This window comes from Gossypium arboreum, chromosome 6, assembly GCF_025698485.1.
Source record: "Gossypium arboreum isolate Shixiya-1 chromosome 6, ASM2569848v2, whole genome shotgun sequence".
NCBI lineage: Eukaryota > Viridiplantae > Streptophyta > Magnoliopsida > Malvales > Malvaceae > Gossypium > Gossypium arboreum.
The window spans coordinates 83,716,338-83,725,797 of NC_069075.1; the positions used below are offsets into that span (position 1 = coordinate 83,716,338).

At 35.4% G+C, this 9,460-nt stretch overlaps 1 non-coding gene across 1 annotated transcript; it reads right to left on the reverse strand.

The window, feature by feature from the left end:
- Positions 1-945: 945 nt before the first annotated feature.
- On the reverse strand, positions 946-1,051 carry LOC128294765 (small nucleolar RNA R71). The gene has a single exon (XR_008285072.1). It is a non-coding gene; the product is annotated as a small nucleolar RNA R71 (small nucleolar RNA).
- Between the last annotated feature and the right edge of the window lie 8,409 nt (positions 1,052-9,460).

Below are 9,460 nucleotides of genomic sequence, written 5' to 3' on the forward strand. Positions count from 1 at the left end.
CATCAAAAATCACTTTACAAAGCATGAAAATCTATCATCAAGCTTTCATATTTCATCTTCAAACACCAAAGAACATATAGATTCAACAATGGCAATTCTCAAAATCTTTAACAGTTTTGAAATTAAAGGTACGTGCTAGCTAGATTGAGCTACAACGATTATAAAAACATAGAAATCATCAAAAACTGAGCTAAAGCCGTACCTTAATCAAGCTAGAAGTTTGTCGAACCCTAAAACACAACAAGATTCTTTCTTCTTCTTCTTTTTCAATATTCGGCCAAAAAGATGAATGGAGAAAGAAATTTGGTTTCATTTTATTATATTATAACTTAATTACTAATTTACCATAATAACCTTTGTTATAAACATATAAAAATATATAATGGATGGCCATAATTGTCCATTAACACTACCAATGGTCTAATATCATCATAAGAACTTTTAATTTAATAAATCATAGCAATTAAACACCTTTAACAAGTAGAATACAACTTTTGCATTTTACGCGATTAAGTCCTTTTATCAAATTAACCATCCAATCGATAAAATTAGCTCACGAAATTTTCACACATATCAAATAACATGCTGTAAACATCGAAAATATTATTAAAATAATTTTTGACATCAAATTTGTGGTTCCAAAACCACTGTTCTGATTTAGCTAAAATCAAGCTGTTATAGTTTCAAATGCTCCAAACGGTGGGCCAATTCAATGGTATGCCCACGAAAGATCCACATCTCCACCTTCAATTATTTATGGAGGTAAGTGATTCATTCAAGATAGCCAGTGTGACTGAAGCCGTACTAAGGTTGAAGTTGTTTCCGTACTCGTTGCAAGATCGAGCACGAGCATGGCTCAATTCATTGCCACCAAGTTCCATATCTACATCGCAAGAATTAGCAGAGAGATTATTGGTTAAGTATTTCCCACCTAGCAAAAACGCTAAGTTGAGGAATGAGATCACAACTTTCCAACAATTGGATGATGAGTCGTTGTATGAGGCTTGGTAGTGATTCAAGAGTTACTTCATAAGTGTCCTCATCATGGGATTCCTCATTGTATCCAATTGGAGATTTGATAATGGTATCAATGCACATACAAGATTGACGGTAGATGCTTCTGTGAATGGTGCAATTTTGTCTAAGTCTTATAATGAGGCTTATGAGATCATTAAGAGGATCGCAAGTAATAAATATCAATGGCCAACAAATCAAACAGCTTTATGAAGACGTGTAGCCAGAGTTCATGAAGTTGACGCCCTCACTTTGTTATCAGCTCAGGTATCGTCTATTTCCTCTATGTTAAAATAGTTTACCGCTAACAGTGCTAATAATTGTGTAGCTCAGCCATCGAGTCCCTTTGAAGTAGTTTCCTGTGTGTACTATGGGGAAGGTCATTCTTTTGAGAATTGTTCATCAAATTCCGAGTCAGTGTACTATGTAGGGAACCTACATCAAAATATGAGAGAATAGGGACCCCAGTCTAACTTATACAATCCTTTATGGTGTAATCATCCTAATTTTTCTTGAAGTAACCAAGGAATGGGATCGAACAACAACTTCTCGCAGCATAGACCCAACCAATCTCCTGGGTTTAATCAGCAAGCTCCAAGACTACCTTAAGTTGAGGCATCAAACAGTTTGGAGAACTTGTTGAAAGCGTACATGGCAAAGAATGACGCATTGATCCAAAGCCAAGCAGCAACATTGAAAATTTTGGAAAACCAAATAGGTCAGTTAGCTACGGAGCTTCGTAATAGACCGCAAGAAACCCTGCCGAGCTATACTAAGAATCCAAGAAATTTGGGTAAATAACATATCAAGGCAATGGCATTACGAAGTGGTAAAATTTTGGAACCCTAATTGATTGATGTCGAAGATAAGCTCTTTGAGAAGAATCAACTAGCTGTTGAAATTCCTACACCAAAAGAGTCAGAATCGGCAAAGACTGACTAGGTAAATCCTAACTTAGTGAATTCAGATACTTTAACATCTTCTTTGGAGGCAGATTTACCGACTCAGAAGAGTTATCTGGTTCAACCGAAAGTGAAACACCCCTAACCCATATCCGTCACCGGACTAGGGTAAAGGAGTATTACCGAACATATCTGAACATCTAGCATTCATTACAAAATCATCATAACACCATAGATCATACATCAATATCAAGTCCCTTATATTAGGTCAACGAGACCTTAAACATGCTTTAGAAAGGGGTCGAGATTAAACCAAGCAGATACAATTTTTCTCAGAAACTTAACAAAATTTTCAAAGTTTCACAAGTTACACACCCGTGTGAATAGGCCGTGTGCCTCACATGGCTTTAGACACACCCGTGTGTCTAAACCATGGCAAAACAGGGCATACATACTGACTTAACCACACAGCCATAGGACATGCCAGTGTGCCTTGGCCGTAGTCGAAACTGACTTGGGTCACACAGCCGACCACATGCTCATGTGTCTAGCCCGTGTACCCTTTGAAATGGCCACACACCCCCATGTACTAAGGCTGTGTGCCTCGCATGGCCACCAGACATGCCCGTGTGTCTAGGCCGTGCTCGAGACTGACCTGAATAGCTAAATTAAAAGACACACGCCCATCTGTACAATTGTGTGAGGTGAAATTAGGCTTGGTTTAAACTACAATTTCCACCTAACTCAAGCACTCCAAAACCAAAACCAAAACATTTTAACATTATTTACATACATTCATAGGCAACCAAATCAACCAATTCATACATATTGCATAACATCCAAATACTATCAATTTCACTACTCAACTCTACTACCTAAATATACCAAAATCATTAAAGCTCACATAAGTTTCAAAAGTATAATTTCATCATCTTATCACCTATTTCATACCACAAAACTTGCCAATTCAACATCCCATATTTAAACCATCACATGATCATTATAAACATCACATTTCTACTTATCAAACATACTAATTAAATCAACTTAAGAGGCCATACATACCATTATTTACAAGCCAAGTCTCATGGCTAATCACAACACAAAACATACCAAAATGTCACTAGCCTATACATGCCATATACCAAATATACAACTCTCAAAATGGTACCAAAATAGATGTTCGATAGTGTGAATGAGTCGCTGATGATCCCCGGATCTGAGCTAGCTTTATAACATTGTAAAATAGAGAACATTTCACACAGTAAGCTTTAAAGCTTAGTAAGTTCGTACTAAATATAATCAACAATTTATATAATACCAAACATCATCTAATAAACACTTAGTAGTTTTCAAATCATTCATCATTTCTATTTCATCACAATAATATGATCATACTAATTCATCAAGCTTTGTATACACAATATCATCCACCACATAGGTTTCGTACATACCTGAACTTTCCTGTATTTATTCATTTTCATTCCCACCTCTTGTTCGAATACGTTAATTCTTTCCAAAGTCTTTCCATGCTTTAAGAATTTGCACACTTAGTGCTTTAATGGTTAGCCGAAGCTAGAATGATCCCGCACACTTAGAGCCATCTCAAATAACCGAAGGTATCTTGGTATCACACACTTAGTGCCTCATATAGCCAAAGCTATTCCATTTCGCACACTTAGTGTTATTTATAACCAAAACTATTTCAAATCGCACACTTAGTTCTGAACATAGTCGATTTATCATCTTACTCGAACCATAGTCAAATATATATACAATTTATGCATTATCAAAGCATCAAAACATACTTGTAACATCATTTATCACGTACGAACTTACCTCGTACTCGGAATTGATGATTCGGATCGTTTACTCGATAATCTTCGATTTTCCTTGATCTAAATCTAAATTCCTCTTTTCTTGATCTATATGTATTCAAAATTAACCCTATTATTCAACAAATCATTCAATTCAATCCAAATACACATATTTAGGACATTTTAAAAATTAGTCATCACATTTTCACATTTTGACAATTTAGTCCATAATTCACAAAACCATAAAACACACAAAATCTCCTTTTACACATGTTAGGTCTAATGTTCATAGAGATCATATAAGCCCATATATTTTATTTATTTCACATTTTAGTCCCTCAATTTATAAATTTCACAATTTAGCCCATTTTACTCAAATTCAGCAAAAATTCAGAAACAAAACATGATAACCCAATACATATCTTTCATTTACTAACATCAAAATTCATAAAATCATAACTTCATCAATTACTCAACTCAAAATCATCAATAGTTTCATAAATTCAAACATGGGCTAGCCGAAACACTTAACAACGATCACAAAAAGGTAAAAATCATCAAAAACCGAATAAAACTCATACCTTAATTGATGCTTGAACTAGCCGAACCCTAACTATCTCTTTTTCTTTTCTTTTTCCTTGTATTTTTGGTAATATGAGATGATAATAGCTTTGTTTCATGTTTTGTTTTCATTTAATCAACATTAATAACCCATTTACATATTTAACCTTTTTATTTTCATTATAACTCCACTATCTCATGTCCATCTATGTCATTTAATCATAACCATGGTCTATTTGTATTATAAGGACCTCTCATTTTAAGAGACATAGCAATTAAGTACTTTAGCAAATAGAACACATCTTTTACATTTTACGTGATTAAGTCATTTTTCAAAATTAAGCACACAATCGATCAAATTTTTATACGAAACTTTCATACATGCTTAACCACATTTTGTAAACAGAAAATAATATTTAAATATTTTTCTAACTCGTATTTGTGGTCCTGAAACCACTATTCTGACTAGGGTCTAAACCGGGCTATTACAGAAAGTTTCATCACCTCCATATCCACAAAGATTGCAGCAACACAAGCAGACACAAGAGTGGAATTCAAGAAGTTTTTGGATGTTTTGAAGCAGTTACACATCATTATTCTGTTGGTGGAGGCTTGTGAACAGATGTCAAATTATGTGAAGTTTATGAAGGATAAACTATCCAAGAAGAAACGGTTGAGTGTGTATGAGATTGTTGCCTTGATGAAGGAGTGCAGTGCATTCTTGTAGAATAGACTGCCACTAAAATTAAAAGGCCCAAGAAGCTTTACTATACCCTGTAACATTGGTGAATCTTACTATGGTAAAGCTTTGTGTGACTTAGGAGTGAGTATCAACTTGATGCCTAAGTCTATTTTCAAGATGCTAGAGATAAGTGAAGTAAGACCTACAACTGTGACGCTTCAGCTAGCGGATCCATCTTTAGCATATCCCGAAGGAAGTATCAAGGATGTTTTGGTAAGAGTCGATAAATTTATTTTTTCTGCTGATTTCATTGTCTTAGATTTTGAAGCAGATAAGGAAGTGTCGATCATCCTTGGGAGACCTTTCTTAGCCACAAGAAAAACATTAATTGATGTGCAGAAAGGTGAACTCACCATACGAGTTCAAGACGATTAGGTAACCTTTAACATTCTTAAAGCGATAAAATTTCCCGATCCAACAGAAGAGTGTTCAGTTATGGAAGAGATAGAAACCTTGGTTTCTATGGAAAGCAATTTTGAAGAAGATCCATTGGAGAAAGCCTTAGATCTTGACCCTTTTGAGGATGAAGAAAGTGAAGAAAACATGGCCTTGATGCAAGCCAATCAGAGGAAATTTATTCAATCCACATGGTTTGAACCGTTAGAGTTAGAAGTAAGAGAATTTCTGCAACCCAAGTTGCCAATTAAAGAACCACCAAAACTTAAACTAAAGGTACTTCGTTCCCATTTGAAATACGTTTATTTAGGTGACTATTATACTTTGCCAGTGATTATTTCGGCAGAACTAAAAAAAGATCAAGAGGAGCAACTAATTGTTATTCTAAAGAAATTAGAAAGTAATTGGTTGGACCATAGCTGATATTCGAGGTATAAGCACTTCTTTTTGCATGCATAAAATTATTTTAGAAGAAGGTGAAAGAGCTCGAATTGATGGGCAAAGAAGGCTCAATCCTATTATGAAAGAAGTTATGAAAAAGGAAGTGTTCAAATGGTTAGATGCAGGAATCATCTATCCTATTTCAGATAGTTTGTGGGTAAGTCTGGTGCAGTGTGTGCAGAAGAAAGGTGGAATCATGATTGTTGAAAATGAGCGTAACGAGTTGATTCCAAAAAGAACTGTTACTGGTTGGAGAATTTGTAGTAATTACAGAAAATTGAATAAAGCCACTCGGAAGGAGCATCTTCCATTGCCTTTTATGGATCAGATGTTAGATCGACTGGCATGTAATGAATTCTATTGTTTTTTAGATGGCTATTTGGGATATAACCAAATAGTTGTAGCTCCAGAGGACCAACATAAAATAACCTTTACTTGTCCATATGGTACGTTTTCTTTCAGGTGAATGCCTTTTGGTTTATGCAATGCACCTGCAACATTTCAACGATGCATTATGGCAATATTCACTGATATGGTTGAAAATTTTGTTGAGGTTGTCATGGATGATTTTTCTATTTTTGGTAACACTTATGATATTTGTTTGAGTAATTTGGCTAAGGTATTAAAGACATGTGAAGAAACGAATCTTGTCCTTAATTGGGAGAAATGCCATTTTATGGTTAAGGAAGGGATTGTCTTAGGGCATAAAATCTCAAAGAGAGGAATTCAAGTCGATAAAGCAAAAGTGGACGCAATTGAAAGATTTCTCAAAAATTTCTAAACAGTTGTGTTTGTTTTTAGAGAAAGATACAGCGTTTGATTTCAACAAAGCATGTTTGGAAGCTTTTGAATATCTAAAAAACTATTGATCTCAGCCCCAATAATTGTTACACTTGATTGGAGCTAACCTTTTGAGTTGATGTACGATGCAAGTGATATGCTGTTGGAGCTGTGATAGGTCAAAGAAGAAACAAAGTGTTTCACCCTATTTACTATGCAAGTAGAACTTTAACGGGAGCCCAACTCAATTATACGGTAACTGAAAATGAACTCTTTCCTATGGTTTTTGCTTTTGACAAATTTTGCTCATATCTTATAGGTACCAAAGTTACAGTATTTACTGACCATGTAGCCATTAACTCCTTGCTCATGAAGTAAAATGCAAAAACGAGGCTAATTCATTGGATACTATTACTCCAAGAATTTGACCTTGAGATCCAAGATAAGAAAGTTGCCAAAAATCAAATAGCTGAGCATCTGTTGAGGTTGGAACAAGACGGGGTAACTCGATCATGTGTGCCTATCAACGAGAATTTCCCAGATGAACACTTATTTGTGGTAAATTAAATTCATGAAACACCTTGGTTTGCTGATTTTTTCCAATTATCTTGCATGTGGAATAATTCCTCGAGAAATGAGATACCAACAAAGGAAAATATTCTTTCATGATTGTCGGTATTATTTTTGCGAGGATCTGTTTTTGTATAAATAGTGTGCAGATAATATAATCTGAAAGTGTGTAGCTGAAAGTGAGATTGCTGAGATCTTATATCATTGTCATTCATCTCCAACTGAGGGACACTTTATTGGTTCATGTACTACAGCTAGGATTTTGCAAGAAGGTTTCTTTTGGCCTGCATTATTTAAAGATGCTTATGCTTATGTGAAGAACTGTGATAAATGCAAAAGGACCGGAAATATATCATGGAGGAATGAGATGCCCTTGACAAACATTTTGGAGATTGAATTGTTCGTCATATGGGGCATCGACTTCTTAGGCCCGTTTCCTTCTTCGTACCGGAACAAATACATCTTAGTTGTTGTGGACTATGTATCCAAATAGGTTGAAGCTGAAGCATACCTACAAATGACGCTAAGGTAGTCATGCGATTCCTACATAAGTATGTGTTTACACAATTTGGGACACCAAGAGCTATTATTAGTGATGAAGGTTCTCACTTTGTGAACCAATGGCTTCAATGGATGATGTGAAGCACAAGATTGCTACTGCCTATCACCCTCAGTCTAATAGGCAAGTTGAAAGAGTGAACCGTGAAATCAAAGGTATTCTTGAAAGGGTAGTACGCCCTAGCAGAAAAGATTGGTCTAGAAGGCTAGATGCATTATGGGCCCATCGAACAACATTTAAGACACCGTTAGGAATGATTCCTTATCAGTTAGTCTTTGGAAAGGCATGTCATTTTCCATTAGAGTTGGAGAATATAGCTCACTGGGCTTTGAAGCAGTTGAACTTTGATCTTAAACAAGCTGGTGAGAGAAAGATGCTACAACTTGGTGAGTTGGAAGAGCTGAGGTTGTTTTCATATGAGATTGCCAAAATGTGTAAAGAAAGATCAAAGAGATGGCATGATAGTTATATACAACCTTGCAAGTTTAAAGAAGGTCAGAAGGTTTTGTTGTTTAATTCAAGGCTGAAGTTATTTCCTGGGAAGCTTAAATCCCGATAGAATAGACCCTATACCATATATCGAGTTTATCCTTATAGAGCTATTGAATTATACGACAGTTACGGAGGTACGTTTAAAGTTGATGGTTAACGTCTCAAGCACTATTGGGATGGTGAAGTTGAGTGAGTTTAATCCTCGTTCAAATTAACAGACCCTTGATTTTTCATGAACTCATTTAGTAAATAAAAAAATAATTAGAACTTATTTTCTTAACTTATTACATTTAATTAATTTTGTCTAAGGAGATTGGAACTTAAGCGGGACCGCGTGACCCTCCAACCTTTCTTTGGAATTAATTTAATGTAATTTGTTAAGAAGAAAATTTCTAATTAAGATTTAAAATTTTTAAGTTTCATTGGTTTGTTTAAATTTTAAATTTTTATGTTAATAAAAGGGGTCAAATTTGGTGCAAGTACTAATTAGTTTTTTTTTAATAAGTTTGTAGTCTGAGTTTGAGGCTCAAGACAGCAAAAAAGAAGGGGAAAATCCACACTTTGTCGCCACTTCCATTGCTTGCCGCCCAAGTAACCCTGATGTAGCTAAATTTTCACTACAAGTTTCCCTAATTCTTCCCTATATCAACCCCTCTCCATTCTGATAATTTTCATATCCCTCAAAGCAATTTGCTTAACCCCTAAAAAATCCCAAAATCTCTCTTTTTTACCGTCAACCTCATATCCCAAAAAAAACCCTAGTTCTCTTCCCTTTTTGCCAAAACCATCTACTGCCGCCGCAAGAAGATTGCTGAACGCCACCGTTGCTATCGCACGCCATCGTAGCCTCTGCATTATTCTTGCCGTCACAAGATTTTTTTCGTAGAAGCATTTACCACTTTGTCGATTTCTTTTTTCCCCTTGTGCAGAAACTTTTCCAATTTTCAAGAAAAGATACCATGTCTCATAAAAGAACTAGATCTTCAAAGACTACTCCTGAAAACCCAATTTTTGTCGATGAAAAAGTGAAAGAGAGATTTGATTCAATCTTCAAGATCAACCCATGATGCTAGAAAAAGGTTTTGACTTGAAGAGTAATGATTTGATGGTTGTTCCTATACCAATTAGAAAGAAGATCAATGCTCTCAAGTGGGAACGATTTTGTGATGCTCGTTCACTTCCCGAT